Source organism: Hermetia illucens, chromosome 2 (assembly GCF_905115235.1).
Source record: "Hermetia illucens chromosome 2, iHerIll2.2.curated.20191125, whole genome shotgun sequence".
NCBI lineage: Eukaryota > Metazoa > Arthropoda > Insecta > Diptera > Stratiomyidae > Hermetia > Hermetia illucens.
In genome coordinates this window covers 11,516,383-11,532,399 of record NC_051850.1, presented here as the reverse complement: position 1 = coordinate 11,532,399, position 16,017 = coordinate 11,516,383, and the positions used below count along the sequence as shown (strand labels likewise).

The window sequence follows — 16,017 nt, the reverse complement described above, 5'->3', positions numbered from 1 at the left end:
CTGATGATCCTTGATCTCCTGAAATGATTGGCCCAACGTTGTCGGCCGGGCGATCGGATCGTGATCCCATCAATTGGGGGACTATTACGGCAGTGGTCGTCTTCCTTATATCGTGCATTTAAATGGGGGCCTAGCAAGTTTCGTTCACTATTTACATTTTCGCTTTTTAATATCGGTAATAAGGGGTAATAAATTTTTTTTTGGAAAACATGATCTGTCTTTGGATCTTGCCTAGTTCCTTGCCCCTTGCAATTGAAGTACATCACACCTTCCGTCAAATTGAAATCCTTTAATATGAAGCTTTACCTAATTTAAGTATTTATTTTTTGGTTTTAGCCTTATCCGTATCCACTTCTAATCCAATTTTTTTACTGCCTCGTTAAGCTTCATTAAGGTTTCTCCTCTCCTCCGTCACTCGCCCACTGACGACCTCACTAGACTGTTGTTAACCTCATTCGAATATATCACTATTTAGAAGGCTCTCTACAACAAAGATCTGTTCAAACCTACTGGTACCTTTCACATAAGGTACTCCAGACAGATACTAAACAACTTTGATGCAGCTCTTTGCCTTGTTTCGGTACAAGGTTTTTTCAAAAACAATTCGTTATCTGATTTTGCCGCTTTACTTGGAGAGTTGGTTAGCTTATTGTCATTTGAATGAGCCTAAGTATAATACTTTGGCAGGGACTGATATTGTAAGGGTATTCTATGCAGTAGAGATCGGTTTGTACGGTTGTATTGGTCCCACTTGTGTTTCACACTGGAAACCCCCCCCCCTGTTAGTTGTTGATTTTCCTCGCTGAAATCACCCTTGGTATTGGTTGACTATATTTCCTGTGGGGTATCGGCCCTTCCTTCAAAGCACAACAATGAAATTCCTTAGTAGCTTTCACAGCAGGACATGTCGCCTTTTTTCTGTCACAACTAAAAGCAGCGGTCGGTGCAGAAGTACAAACATAGAAGGGAATATCTTGGAAAAATCTAAGTGAATCCTAGATACTTTCCAACTGTTCAAAATGGTAAGTGAAAAAATGGAACTAGGGAAGACCAGTCCGGTTTCTGGATACTTCAGCCTTGTTATGTACTACAGTTGGGATTAGGACCAAGATGGGTCGAAAATACCTGCATATGAAAGGAAAACGTCGGGCAATCAATAACACGAGCAAAAAGCCAACAAGAAGCAGAAAAAGTAATAACGCCTCGATCACGAGCTTGGAGTTGACCAATTCGAAGCCTAAATACTGCAATCGAGGGATGGAAAATTGCGGTGAATGCATCCCCATTCGGTATTCGTCATTCTTCGTGTGAAAAGGAGGCGCGGTAGCCCCACAGGACCATCCTATCCCAGTGTCCCCTAGCAACATGTTATGAGGTGGCCTTTTTTGGTCATTACGGCCGCCGATCTCAATCATAATCAAAGCTGTTCCTTGTTTCAATTGAATGGCCGTTGACCCCCAATCAGCCGATGCCACCTGCAAAAGAATTTTACCTGTATCGTCGTAATTATAAATGCATCCAGCCATGGACCCATAAAACTCGTTCGTGTGGGTCCTTGTATTCTCACGATCGTTCCCACTGCTCTACCTAAATTTTCCATCAACTTGGCCCGCTATGTTGCTTTTGATCTCTTTGAGTACCGTTATCCTCTCCATTCGGATTGGATTTCGACCAACTATAAACCATATCTTAATAAAGAAGGTGCAAGATACGAAGGAACGGAATCGCTCACTGACTTTGTTCGAACAAGAGAGGGTGAAGATGGACAGACAATGAGCCAGCATAACATACCCTACGGAAATGTTTCCAGGCTTGCGACGAATCTTGGCCAAGGAGGGCATCGAAACAGTAGGATCAAGCAGGATTCACACGCTCAAAGCGCCAATGAAAAAGACCCGAAGAAACATGAGTGAAAAAGCGGTATCTAGACGATATCTTGCGGAGATCACCCATCTACATAATAATAGCCCGAAAATTCGATTTTATGCTAAACTTCGTTTGGAGCTGACAGAGCCAAGAGACTGTCATCCTGTTTATAGGAGAGAAACTTTATCAATCTTTTTTAATCCATGGACCCCTATTTTACCCTCAACCCAAATTTAAAAAAAATTCCAGACGACTCCAGTTTCGTCCAGGACAAAAGCAGAACATCAGCTTCGGCCTCACTTCTGTCCTGGGAGCAGTGTGACCCAAGTGGGGTTGCTGAATGTTGTGGAAAACAGAGGTTAGGCACCAATGCCACGGAAGAAAGGATCATCCGGGAAGATTTGGATGAGACCGTTTTTCAAGGTGAAGCCTCAAATTCATACAGAGAGTAGTAGCCAAGAGTTTAATTAACTCGAAACATATAGGTACCCCCAAATAGATACGAGGAAAAGCTGTTGGCACTGTTAACCAATTTTAGGGCATGGACAATTGGACTAACTCACTAAGGCTACATTACTCTTTGATAGCAGCCGATTAACTTTCTGTTGCGGACGAATTCTTAGTTGCTCTCTCTGCCTGCACTTAAGTAGCAAATAAGATTCCGGTCCAGGATTGAAGGCAATCGCAAGGTTTCCTTCATACTTAAGGCAGCAAGATTTGCTAAAAGTAAGACATTACGTGTTGACGTTCGGTCACGTAGCTCCCAGGGCAGAGGTGAGGTAGGGTCTGATAAGTTGCGTTTGCCCTGAATGAAACGCTCAGTCACCTTTTCGATAAACTTGGGTCTTTAACCCAAAAAGAGGGGTCCATGACCTACAACAAAGGAAGTCAGTTGATTCCCAAGTGATCCGGTCCATCATCAACTGCATGTGGACTCAGGACTCCCTGTATCCTCAACATAGGATCCCTAATTCCAAACAACCACTGAATTGGCTTTCCAGCGGATTATTTGACGCAACTCCTGTAGTTTTTGCAAATTTATTGCCTTGAAAATATCAGCTAAAAGGATCTTTACCTATGCCTCCTGTTCACTCCTTCGTAAAGTATGGGGTATCCAGTCCCTTCTCCGTATTACTTTTTTGCAACGGATTTGCAATGAGACTTAGCGCTGTACGAGGAAGGCTCACAGATTTTCTAAAAAATGGATGATCATTCATTGATTCGGAGATTCGTTTGAAAAGGACGATCTTAGTTTGGGTCGAGATGCCATGACCTAATAAATAAGACTCAAAAATGTATTGTGAACCATCTTATAAAATCATGTGGATCATTTATGGTTACTGCCCTGTCAAGGAAAGAAATTTAGGAGATCATGTCATACCAGCAGCTGATGGTGTCTTCCCAAGGCCATTTACTCTGCGGAAACAACCGCAGCCGCTCTTCCCGTTTCTACAACTTATTTTTTTGCGTTCCTCTGTTTCATTTTTGCGTTCTGAAGTGCGTCATCTGTGCTGTCTAACTCCTCTTCGTTCCAGACATTTTCACCCTTGTAGCCTGTCTCATTAGCCTATCGGATGCTTCTTGTCATGATCCGCTTCCTCTCGTTCATCCAAAATCCAATCAGCCTTACTACATACTACCTAGCCCAAATATTTAGGCCTCGGAATAGAGTCTTTCAAGGTGTCTTTTTCGATCCTCCTCCTTCCCTGAGCCGAAACTTGAATAGCCCATATAGACAGGGATCAAGCAAACTGCTTCTGAACGGTCCATCGCCAAATTTCTCACTAGTGAGTGACCTTGTTGTTTGACAATCTTAATCCTTCCTTGCTATGAAAACTGATGAAAAGGTCGAACCAAACGAAGGGGAGGAAAACCTCTAAAGAAGGGCTCGCCACAACGGTCTCATATGCTCAGCGAACTTGGCCTTAGCCCAAAGCATCTATATTTTGTACTCCACCCCAAATGAAAAGTCAAACTGGGGGAGCCAAAATAGATACTCGACAATTTTAAGATTTTTTTTCATTAATGCAATTACAAAAGAAAATTCAGAGTTGGGATATAGGCAACTTGGTTCAAGAATAAATTAATTGTCATCCGAAGATGTATCTATCGAAAAAAATCTAAATTCCATTCATAGGTCATCTCTGAATATTTAACGTATCTTTACCCTTTTGAAGCATGCATTGTAGGTCCATCAAGCCACCACGCGGAAAGTGTATAAAAAAGATACATTCCTTCACGTCGGCACAGGGAAAAAGAACTTACTTAACCCAGTGGTCACAAAAGGTTCACTACACTTCACTACTCACTTGCTAACAATATAATTTTTATGATATGACTTATTTAGCATGGACCCTGGAGTGTGGCTCAAAATGGATTGCACGTTGACCAGCATAACATTTTGTCGACATTCATTGTTCAGATACGACAAGAGCATTTGAGGTCCACAATTCTGAGGCATATGATGTAGATGAAGATGACTATGAGGTTGATGATGTGACCAATGATGATGGACGACAAATAGATGGATCTAGAGCTATGAAGAATGGACCACTCTTCCTATTTAGTAATTTTATGGGTGGTGAGTCAGCAGAATACTCGTATCTAAGCAATCAGAAGAGTAAGCAGAATGTCTTTAAAAGGGGGTCTCAGTGCTGTTCAAAAAGATTTTTCTTGTCATGTATCGTTTCTGAAAGTCTGAAATGGATTCTTGTTGACTAGACATTCTTGGCGTTTGGCTAGCCTTTTGTGCTGGAGGCATTGTGAGATTGTTGTTGGGTTGAGCACGGAGCTCTTTGGTTGGTGCGCCTCTGAGGTCGTTACTTTAATGATTATTGCACTGAGAAATGAGAATCTTAAGTCTTAATTAAGTGAAATGTTCCTTTTCCTGGATTGTTTTGAAGAAGGGTATAGATGGTTAGGAGAATGTAAGTAGCGCGATACTTCAAACTGTTGAGAGCCTACTTGTCTTGTTTGAAGTTTTACTGGGTTATTAAGAGGGTACCAGCGAGGAACTGAATTGGGTGTAGTGAGGGTTAGTCGGGTAAGGAATGCAGATTTAATGAATAACAAAATCTATGCAAGCGGAAAATTTGAAAGATACAGTTAGGCTTTGATTAGATACTCCAAATTGTTCTTCAGCACTCTGTCAACCCTCTCTGGTGATGCTGGTACACATTGACATGGTTCATATACTAAACATGGAACTTCTTTCAAATTATCTGAATGTTTCTTTAACTAAAAGCTCTTTCGATTAATTATAAGATCGCATATATTCCTAAGAAAAAGATACATTCCTTCTAAAAAATGTATATTAAATCGTCTCCCATATCCTTACTGTCTCCGCTAGAAATGAAATGACACGTCCTTACCAAGTAAACATGAACAATCACAACTTTCACTTACCTACATTAACCACATCAAAATCCATATATTAAATCCAATATTTATTAAACCCAATTATTTATTTATTTACAGATTAACAAAATGAGGTGATGAGTTTCATCCGATTTAACGAAATGACGACCGCATCACGAAAGGGATTGAATTTTACTATTTGGATATTTAACAATTAAACCACATACTTGCCACGGATATAAAATAATTTGGAAGGTAAGCGGCGAATTACAAGATTTTATTGGATGAATTAAGATAGGGCTTTAATTTAGATACCTTGGCTTGCCGTAGTTTGAGTCTACTTTACCAGATGTCCCCTTAACGAAAGGTAGCTTGACTCAAAGGTTTGACACATTAGGAGAAGCAGGGTTTTTTTTACTTTTTGCATACCTTGCCCTACTATTAGGGCTTAAATCTCTCTTGAACTTACGTCGTGAAATACGTACGGAAAACAGAGGCAGTTGCAAGTAGGCGCCAAATCTTAGGCTCTATTTTGTCTTGTACCAGGCTTCAGGACAATTAACATAACATCCCCAGATCATTCTGTTGAAAACGAAAATTCTTACCTCAAAATCTCTCATAAAAGCTTCTCGAACTATCTGAAGTACCCATACCTAATTACCAGAGAAATCGGACAATACATGTCCTTGATTCTCTGAGACCATAAAGGAAGAACTACTGCCGACGCATAGCTCCACCAACTCTTAACACTGTGATGACTGATGGCTTCAATCAGGGGCGAGACAGCTCGTCAGATGCTATTCCACTTATCCTTGCGGAGAAGCCTCAGCGAAAATGGTTACCAGATGTTGGTTCCTGCCTTATATTTAGTCGTAAACCCAACGATTACTTTCGGTCACGTTGCTCCCAGGTCAAAGGTGAGACAACGTCTAATGATTGCTTCTCCCTTGACTGAAACCTCAGTTACAGCATTCTCAACAAATGTTGCCTTGCCCAGCACAAAGGTCTATGGACCAAGAAAAGTGGATGACAGTTTCTCCTCAATTGAACCTATCAGTTATCTTACGCTGCTCACGCAAAAGTTCGTGCAATATCAGGAGGAAGCCACAAAAGAAAATGACAGTTGACACAGTCACACCCACATGCCTTTTTCAACTGTCATTTACGTTTGTTAGCATGGCTTCCTCCTGACATTTCACGTCCTTTGTAGAAACAACTCGGGATGATATTACAATTCTGGAGAAATAAGATGATCAAAAGGCCATTCCGAGCTGACTTTTGACAGGTAGGGTGGATTTAGATGGTCCTTATCTGCCATCTTCCAATGTTGGCTTAAGTTCAGTATTCATTGTCGTAAAATGTTCATTCAGCCACAACCGCTTTGGGATTATTAGAATGCTGAAGTTTTTTTTCAAACAATCTGGTTGACCTGGTTTAAGTATAGGCGAACTAGGTAGTCAACAGAGTGAACAGCTTCTGGAATCATACTTCATCCCGCTAGGGAGGTGTTTGTCCTCAGTTCACCACGGACCATCCCTCATTACTGGGTCAACCAATTTGAGACCCTTTAAGGGGATTGTAAGTGAGCCAGGGGAGGGAGTCTCCTTAATATGTGTTAAAAGCCGGACTTCTGCAAATCGATAGATTTCCAATAGTTGAAACTGGAGATTTGTGAGAATAAACCGCTTCTTAAATCGCATTATTTGACCAAGAATGTGGTTGACAACGATTCTTCTCTGTACTCTTGGTATGTAGTCTCATGCTTTGTGGTTTGCATAATCATTTTTTTTGTTGTCAGTACACATATTGAGATCAACGAGTCCGCCTTTTTTTTTGTGACTGGTATTGAAGCGTTTTTGTGGGACACTACCTACTTGAAGGCTCAACTCCCTAAGTTGCCATACGATTTCAGACGTTTGTTATGACCGCATGCGGGCGGTTAAGCGGAAACTGGAGTTCACAAATTTCGAAGGAATATAGAAAAAGGCACAACATGCATGGTGGTGACTGGACGTACGTGGCTCAAATTGTTGATGAACCACCGATAGACTGGTTAGATGAACGTTGACACTTCAGATCAGAAAGAAGGAGTGTCGATTGAGTCACATTCATTCGGATAACTGACTTTAAAAGAACCTATCACTAGGTCGGGATTGGTGTCTTCTGTCAGTCTGAAACATGATAATGGTGAAAGTAAGCCAACTTTGCTTTTATGTACTCTAGTACCTCGTCCGTAGAAGTGGCGAACGGCTAGCAAAAAAAAACATTTACCTCAGGACCGCTTACACGAATGGATGAAGTACCAGGGTTTAGAACAGCGGCGAGAAATGGAGCTCCATCGGCGATAGGGTTCTGTTCCAATTCGTAATTGCAAGATGGTGGTTCGCGCGCACGATTATCTGTTGCGTACACGTGTTTCTTTGTTGAAATATTGGGGCACGTCTAGGTGTAAAGCTACATCGTTAATTGTCAAATGTATAAAACGACGAAGACGCCCAAAGCAACGCTTTAGCCTTCAATTGGGAATGCTCTCATCTCCGATCAGGTGTTTCAACGTCTGATCGACCAATATGCAGAATTTCTTTAAGGTGCTTTTTCAAAATTTCCATTTTTGGGACTAATAAAACGGTTCATCTCGAGTTTGTTTGTTGAAAACCCCGGAGAAAGACTTTTTCACCCATTTGGGGTCCTCTAATTAATGTCATCTGATAGTGTAGGTCCTTTTGATGAAATAGTGGGTGGAAAACGTTCATGCGTCTTTTCATTTTCCGCTGATAAACGCTCTAGAGAAGCTCGATGTTTTCTTAGGCATAATTAATCCCCCCCTCTCCACCGAACGCAATTTGCACATTAGATTGTCTGCCATCTCGTCTGCTTAGTGCCCCGCTAAACACGTCACCATTAAAAGATCTCACTTTCTTGCTAACCCAACAGAGCAGAATATTCAGAAACACAAGAAGCAATAGGAGCAGGAGTGTGCAAGAATCTCGACTTCTTTGTCCGAACCTGGCTACCATAGATGTCACCAAGCAGAGGTCGTTAAAATAGACCTGCCCTCGTCATTGGCTTCAATGTGCTCTGATGTCATCTTAGCCGCCACTTCCACCTTTGAATGCAGCCGTTTTATTAACTCCTGGGAAATATATACTTTGGGATACCAGGTTTTCTGTCAAACGTATCTAATAAGTAACTGCCAATACCGTAAGCAAACCGCGGGAACTCTAAAGGAGAGAACTTGTTCGAGGTTCATAGTCAGATGTTTGGAAATTGTCTCTTATATGAGTCTGATGCAGCCTGTCATTCCAAATTCCAAATTGAATCCCAGGCAGTGATCACCTAACCTATCTAACCCATCTACCGAATTTCACGGGGTTTCCCATTGCAGGTTGTTGAATGGAAGCTGGGTTAGTTTTCGGGATGTCTCCCATGATGATTTGAGATCGGGTTCCCTTCGACGTCGCTGACCATCGAGTAAGACTAATTGGGTCGATCCATGTTACTAATAGTTGCACTCGTCGTTGCAGCGAGAGCACCATCTCAGCCTCAAAATGTCGGCACTGTTTGCATGTTTTTTTGAGCCAGTTGTTGAGATACAGACGTCACTGCTTGCACCTGTTGGTCACGTGTTCGCGATTGTTGTTGCTGGTGGTTTTCCATAGTTCACTTGGAACGTCTTTTTTATGCAGTCTTTGACTTTTGATGTGCGATCAATGCTTATATCTATGCGAAACCATATTTTTATATTTTGGCAAACATACAAAATCGGGAAGCGGATGAAATCGGAGCATTCAGGTTCTTTGGAGTCACTTGCTTAGCTTTGTGCATTGGCCCAGGTACGGTACCTTCAATGGTACCAATATATACCAAGTGCCAACATTTCCATCCGGAAGAATTCACGGAGCGAACCTGCTGTTTGTTCGCATGTATCTACGCTCATAGCTTTGCAGGTTGGATTGACGATCATAAAGCTATCTGCATTGAAAGGGTTTTCTGCGGCGGAACATGAAAGATAGATCTGACGTTGCTTCTGCGATGTTTGTTGTCGAGGGAAATACGGCAGCTTTAACATCCACCGTCGCTACAGTCGGCTGAAGAGCAGATGGAAGATGTCTTACCGGCCGTTTTCGCATCAGCGACTCTATGACTTTGCAGGTGACTAAGAAGACTTTTCGTCACCCACGGAAGTGCTCTCCAGGAGTTGCCTCGTTTTCTCCTCCTGAGTGGTATGCATCTGTCTTGCTACATCTGTCTGTGCGAAGAAGAAGAAATAAAACTGAACTTTTAATTGGAGGAGTCTCTGGCCCGAAAGTATGGCCCCATATTATCGATGTCAAGCTTTTCTTCCAAGTGGCTTGACAATATCTTGGTATCCACGGAAATCGCAGTCCTTATTGTGGAAAAGTAGCTCCCGAGCCTTAATATTCGTTTACGATCTCAAGATTAATCTTCACAAACTATTTAATGAGAAGAACAATCAGCTCCTTTCATAATCATAAAAACTTATTGCTGACAAGGAGAAGGAAAGGACAATTACTGAAGAGCCTTCCCGGAGTTGACATTATTTCCCAGGTTAATTTCTATACCATTTTTTGTTATTCAACAATCACCACTTATCATTATTATACTAACTACATTGTCTGCTGCCTCAATCCTTTCAAATTGCATAATTAAAAACTTTTTTAGATTTATTCCTCGCCATCAAAAGCCGCATGACCACTCCCTGTTCCATTCTATTCCATTCAAAAGTCCCAAAACAGCTCTTACAGTTCCAATTCTTCTATTCACTCATTTCTTCTACTTCAATATTAAATGATTTTTCTTAATAATGAATAAGCATAATAGAAAGAATATATATCCTGAGACAAGAAGACAAGGCAAGGACCTTTTAGGGTAATTGAAAATACCAAACCAACATTATATAGGCCGGTATGACTACAAAGAGGCAACGACGGCAAGAGAGTATCCTTCCCCACAAAAGCCTTGATTTGCAAAAAGGTAGGACCTACCTTAGGAAAAACATTCATCTATACAATTCCTATAGAGTTTTTCGACAGGACCACTTCTCGCCAGGCTTTGTATTCGTATCTATGTAGATCCAAGTCTGTATTCGAACCTACATAAACACAAAAAAGGATTTCCGGTTATTTCATAGCGAAAGAAAAGACATCGCTCGTGGTAGAGTGTAATATGGCGCGTATCCTTTCATTTTTCGTACACAAAATAAAAAGGAATATCATAAGGTCCATTTAATGATAATGAAAGGTAATGAGTAGAGAGCGTCGGCCATCGAGGTCCTTGTGAATTGGCCTGGTCTCCGATGTTCTGCTATTTTTATTTTATAAATTTTTTCAGCCCCAACTTGGCACTCCGGGGGAAAAAAAAGGACCGCGTCAATCTTTTGAATGTTGTCCTTTGTTTTACCTTTCCGAGTGTTTTGGATTATGTGTGTCGGAGCGCGAATAGACTGAATTTTTTTTCGTAGCCCATTTATTTCTTCAATTATCCTGGGAAAACATCACATTCTTTTTTTTTGTGCGGAGTCCTGGTCACAACGGATTTGTATGGGAATATTTCGTTTTCAGTTGTCAGGATATTTTCCTTTCTCGCACCCAATTGAATTTATAAGAGGAATTGCCTGCCTTCTTGCGTATTCATCGTCCTTGGATGATGATTGTGAAAATAACCGTAAACAACAGATAATTTCAAGAGGAATTTGAGGGATTTTTGGGCATATTTTTTTGAATCAATTTCTGTTTGATTTAATTCAGAAATTAAGGAAAAATTTGTTCCATAAACATTTAAAATTCTCCGGAATCCATTTCCAATTGATTTTGCTTGGAAATTTTTTTAGAGGAATCATGAACTCGCTCCTTGAATACCTTCCTGGAAATATATAGGAGTACGTTTCCTAGGTTTCTGACGTTGGACGAGCTCAATTGAAGCTCAAATGAAACGCTTGAAGGTAGATTCACTTTTTTAAAGGTTTTTCTATGAAGCGATTGAAGGACTTTGAGCACTTAAGAGGGTTGAATTGAAAAGAGTTTTTGAAACTTCACGGTCGACTGATTCAAGAGTTTCTCTTCAAAGACTAGACTAACCAAAAACCCAAGCGATGATTGCTAATTAAGGAAAAATGGTGATCATCTTAATTGATTGAAATTGAAATCATTGTTGCGTGAAATTTTTATATTTGGTTGATTGATTTAGCTGTGGAAGAGGAAAACATTTCAATTTATATTAGAATTCGATGGGAGACAAATGGAGCTCTTAATTTTCACTAAAATTTTTGCTGGTCCAGAATTTGTTTAGACAAGACTTTGGTCCTCCTTCACCTCCTTCATCAAAACCAAAAATTCGAACTCTAGAAAAAAGCACCGAGAGCAGTGATCCATCCCTAGAATCCAGCAAAAATCCCCGCGATATCAGCTGCTCCCAACTTATGACTAGCCTTATCTCTATTCATGAACAATTTGCGATCACAATCAGGCCTAAACCTAATTAATTTGAGCCCTAATCCCTGAGCGCATTTTCCCTAAGGAATTTAAAGCTACAATTGAATTTTGAACACCTCAACGCATCCCCAAACCGCACACCGGCCTGTCTTCCTATATCCCAACCTCGGAAGGACATATCCCTACAATATTCTCTCCGCCACGTGTCCTTCCCATTTCATGCAAAAACCACAAGAACCATTCTTACCACATCTGCAATGAATTTCGAGTCCTTTATCTTTCAATATATTCCTTGAAAATAAATTACATGGTCGCGTGCTTAATGTCGAAAATTTGAATTTTCACAATAAACAATTTTCATGATAAAATTTTGTGACAGTTTCACTGATCCTGCGATAGACGAATTATGGTTGGATATAGAGGTCATTGTGATGAATGAAATGGAAAGGATCGTCCCTGTTTTGACTTCTGTGCTTGTGTATACCCTCATTTGGTGGAATCTATTTTAAATTTTTGAGTTGGAAGTCATAAAGTGTTTAATTTGTCGTTGGTTTGATGTAGTTTCGACAGTTTGACGAAATTGGTCGTGAGGGTTTGAGGGAACAGATGGGCTCATGTAGGGAGGACGAAAGTAAGAGGATAATTTCGGTGCCCGGAGGGTCTCCGTGAATGGTTCCATATATAAGTTCGCAGTTGGTATGCAATAGTAAGCCGCTTATCATGAACATGTCCTCTTGTACCCCTTGTTGTGTCATTCTTAGTTGTTGAAGAGGTCCTTCACAAAAAGTAACAAGAATGGAGGCAAGATGTAATGAAACCCAACTATAATACCTCTCTACAAGTTACGCCGGCAGAAATTTGTCGGTTAACAACAATTTTTGAAAGGTTCAAGGATGCAAATCGATCTTCGCAAATATTTTGAGACTTACCAAGGGATATCTCGACGAAACCAGCCTCAGTTGCCAGGATCACAACAAAAAATAGTGATCAAGGTAAGCTAACCTCAGATCATGTAACCACCGAATTCTTCACAATTTTGTAAATTGTAGCCAAAAATAATTACATCCTTTGCAAACCTCTGAAGTCCTAAGGATCCTTTGCCTACTCTGTATTTTTCCTAAGTCATCTATCACTGGGGAGCCTTCAAAGCAATGACGTTTGCTAGGCTTGTGTTGGTGGAGTTCGTACAGGTCCACACAGGAAGCTGTCTTCGTAGATACTTCCTTGCTCTCAATGGCATGTCTATGGTTCCATAGAACGCCATCGCAACGAAAATATATTTTGGATCTCAAATATTCAAAATTAATATCGTCTCTGGGATAGGCCCCAATTTTGCCAGAGGTAAATCCTGTTTTAAAAAGGGAAACCCTCACTATGTAGAATTGAGCTTAAATTAGAGAAAGTCCCGCATCAAAATTCTCTGTGGTCTCTGGTCGGCTTAGGGGGCGTTGAAAAAAGCCAACATGGTCTCGTTATCAAGTCCTTAAAAAAGGCTGGTGGGAAGCTGTTCGAAATCGTTCAAAAGTGGAATGTTCTGTACGGACAGGAATATTTGCCTGATGCCCTCTAATAAAATTGGGTCTGTCTTTTCCAAACAAAGCGAGAATCACCACTGGCAGCTGGCAAGAGTAACGACCATTTTTGCGCACACTAGTGGTCGCGAATGGTGACGATTAACAGAGAGACAGAGTATGGCTACATATGTCTAACTAGCAGGTTCGTCCAGACCTAAGTACCCCTGCCTGGAAGTGCCAGATATATGTGCTTAGAAGTTGTTGTGGTAACAACCAGTTCGGGAGTAAAGGCGGTTTCATTGGTGATTTTGTCCTTCTAACGTAATTTATTAGAATTTCGGTTATCTGAAGCTTGTAAATTCTTAGAGACAACCCGAAATTCATCCAAATCAGGAAGCTTCTACTCGCGACACCATAGCAGTTGGAGAGAAAACTAAAACAACGTGACCTCGCACTGTGCCGAACTTCTCATAATCTGAATAGCGTGATCTTTCAATGGGGAACCCATGAGGCAATGCAGACCCTTGTATGCTACCTTTTAGGTTTAAATAGCAGATTCTCACCCGACCTGATACCTCGTGATTCAACTATGTAAAAAATAGCCCTTTTTTGAAACAATCCTGCTGGTAGCTAAGAGAGGGTGGATAAGGCTTATGAGTGACATTTTCTTCCTTTCATTTTGAATTTCAACCATTGTGATTACATGGGTTAGCGAACGTTGGCAGTCATTTGGGCTAACTACACACGATTGCTGACACTCTTTCAACAGGCAGGAAATCTAGACCTAGATTCAGATGATTGTACACTGACCCTTCACTTTCTAACTACAGCAAACTTGCCTCAGAGTAAAATAGAGGACGTCGGCAAACTTCCATATTCACGGCACTATCCACAAAGAGTTCGTATCATGAGATATTCAATTAAAAACTGCTCCAGAGTCTACTCATGGCTGGTATACCTAAAAATTTAGCCCAGTCGTCAAGCGTTTTCTCTCACATCAACGCTGACCTACACATCCCATCACACATGCATAAATTCTTAGCTCCTCACTCCCATGTCGTCCTAAATAAATTTTTTACTCCTCACTTCCATGTTGTCCTTATTTTATTCCACTTGCCCTCCGACTATTTCTACTGCCAAAAGGACTAATGAATTAATGCTGCTTTGGGTTCTGAAGAAGGGCAGCCAATTTCAAGGACTTACAGGTGATAAAAGTGACAGGATGAGGGCCAAAGTTTGCAAGAATTAATGTCTCTTTATTGCTTGTATGCTATCCCTTCGCCTCCCCACCCTCCCACTTTCATATGGTGATCCAGTGCCACTTCATTTAACTAACAAATTTCTGTTAAGGCAAATTGGATTTTAGGACTCCCAAATCCAAATTCCTGGATATAATCTTCCTTAAAGAAGGATAAATTTGTACAAAATGACAGGATAAAGCTTGCCTCCTCAACAAGGTACGAGTCTACAGCTAGCAGAAATCTGCATTAAAGAGATTCTTTGAACCTTTCCACCTACTATTAACCATTTAAGGCATAAGAAGCGGTTCCTTACTGGGGTTCATCCATTACTAGTTAACTCTTTTGGCGCTGTAAAGCATATAAGCGGAACTTGATGGCTGGAACTGGATGATTTGATGACGGATGGTTGCAGGAAGGACATCCTGAAAGACAAGGTCCGAAATGGGTTGTAAAGCCTCGAAAACAACGTCGTCCTATTTGTACAAGAATCATGTTCAGTTGGTCACTGCATTGGACAAGGCCATTATATTTGCTCAAGAATCCTGTTCAGTTGCAGACCTTTATTTGTTGCCTATTAATCCCCACTGTTCGTGTGTCTATTTTCAAGGGTTATCCACCTCCTCCAATCCGAAATCCACCCGGCGGGCGAAAATACGAGCATTTCTGAGACGAGTATCATATCTGAGAATAAATAGTTGGTTCTAACCAAAAAGGGCCCGAAATCCCTGCTGATAATGACAAATTTTAATCATTTTAAAAACGGCGCCCAATGTGGGTCAAAAGCTAATCCGAACATGAGAAATGCTAAAGAAGGAAAGGAAGACGGAATACGTCAAAACCAGATGAAAGTGCAGTTGTCAGTCGCCAAGTTAATTAGACGTGGGGAGGCTTTTTTAGATACCATTCTCCTGTAGGTAGTTAAGTTAAGATAACAAGGGTTCGTGGTTGTCCTCAGTAGCTCCTTTTGCTACTAATAATGTCCTGTTAAATCATTTTCAAAACGGCGCCCAATGTGGGTCGAGGGTCTATCCCGCTTCTGAACGAAACCACTACGGAACACACGAAAACACTAAACAAAGTAAGGAATGCGGAAGGCGTCAGAACCAGATGAAAAACAGCAAGGACACAAAGTTCAGTTGTCAATTGTCAAGTTAAGTGGACCTGGAAAGGCTTTTTTGGATACCACTCCCCTGTGGGTAGCTAAGTTTGGATAACAAGAGCTCATGGCTGTCTTCAGTAGATCCTTTCCCTATTAATGATGTCCTGTTAAATCATTCTAAAAACGGCGCCCAACGTGGGTCGAGGTATTACCCCGCTTCTGAACTAGATAAACGCTAAACAAAGAAAGGAATGCGAAAGAGGTCAAAAAAAAATTCAAATAAATGGCTGGTCCTCCGAAGCTAGTATCCCAATGATGGGAGTATATTGTACCAGCAATTCGTTAGGCTCAAAAAAGTCAGTGCTTGATTTGAAAGCGCTGTTCCCAATCACGTAGTTTAGATCCGGAAAACTTAGACTGAAGGTCTGAAGTCTGAAGCCATTCGAGCCTGGAACGCTCACTGTATGGTATCTGACAGCCTAGAGTTC

The 16,017-nt window shown here is 41.0% G+C and overlaps 1 protein-coding gene across 1 annotated transcript in view; it reads left to right on the top strand.

Annotated features, from left to right (window-relative positions):
* The window catches only part of LOC119647951 (leucine-rich repeat-containing protein 15), a 72,859-nt gene that overhangs the window by 50,156 nt on the left and 6,686 nt on the right, over positions 1-16,017 (top strand). The window contains exon 2 of the mRNA XM_038049338.1: positions 5,344-5,478. The gene's annotated coding sequence lies outside the window, so the exon portion shown is untranslated. The remainder of the gene's footprint in view (positions 1-5,343; positions 5,479-16,017) is intronic.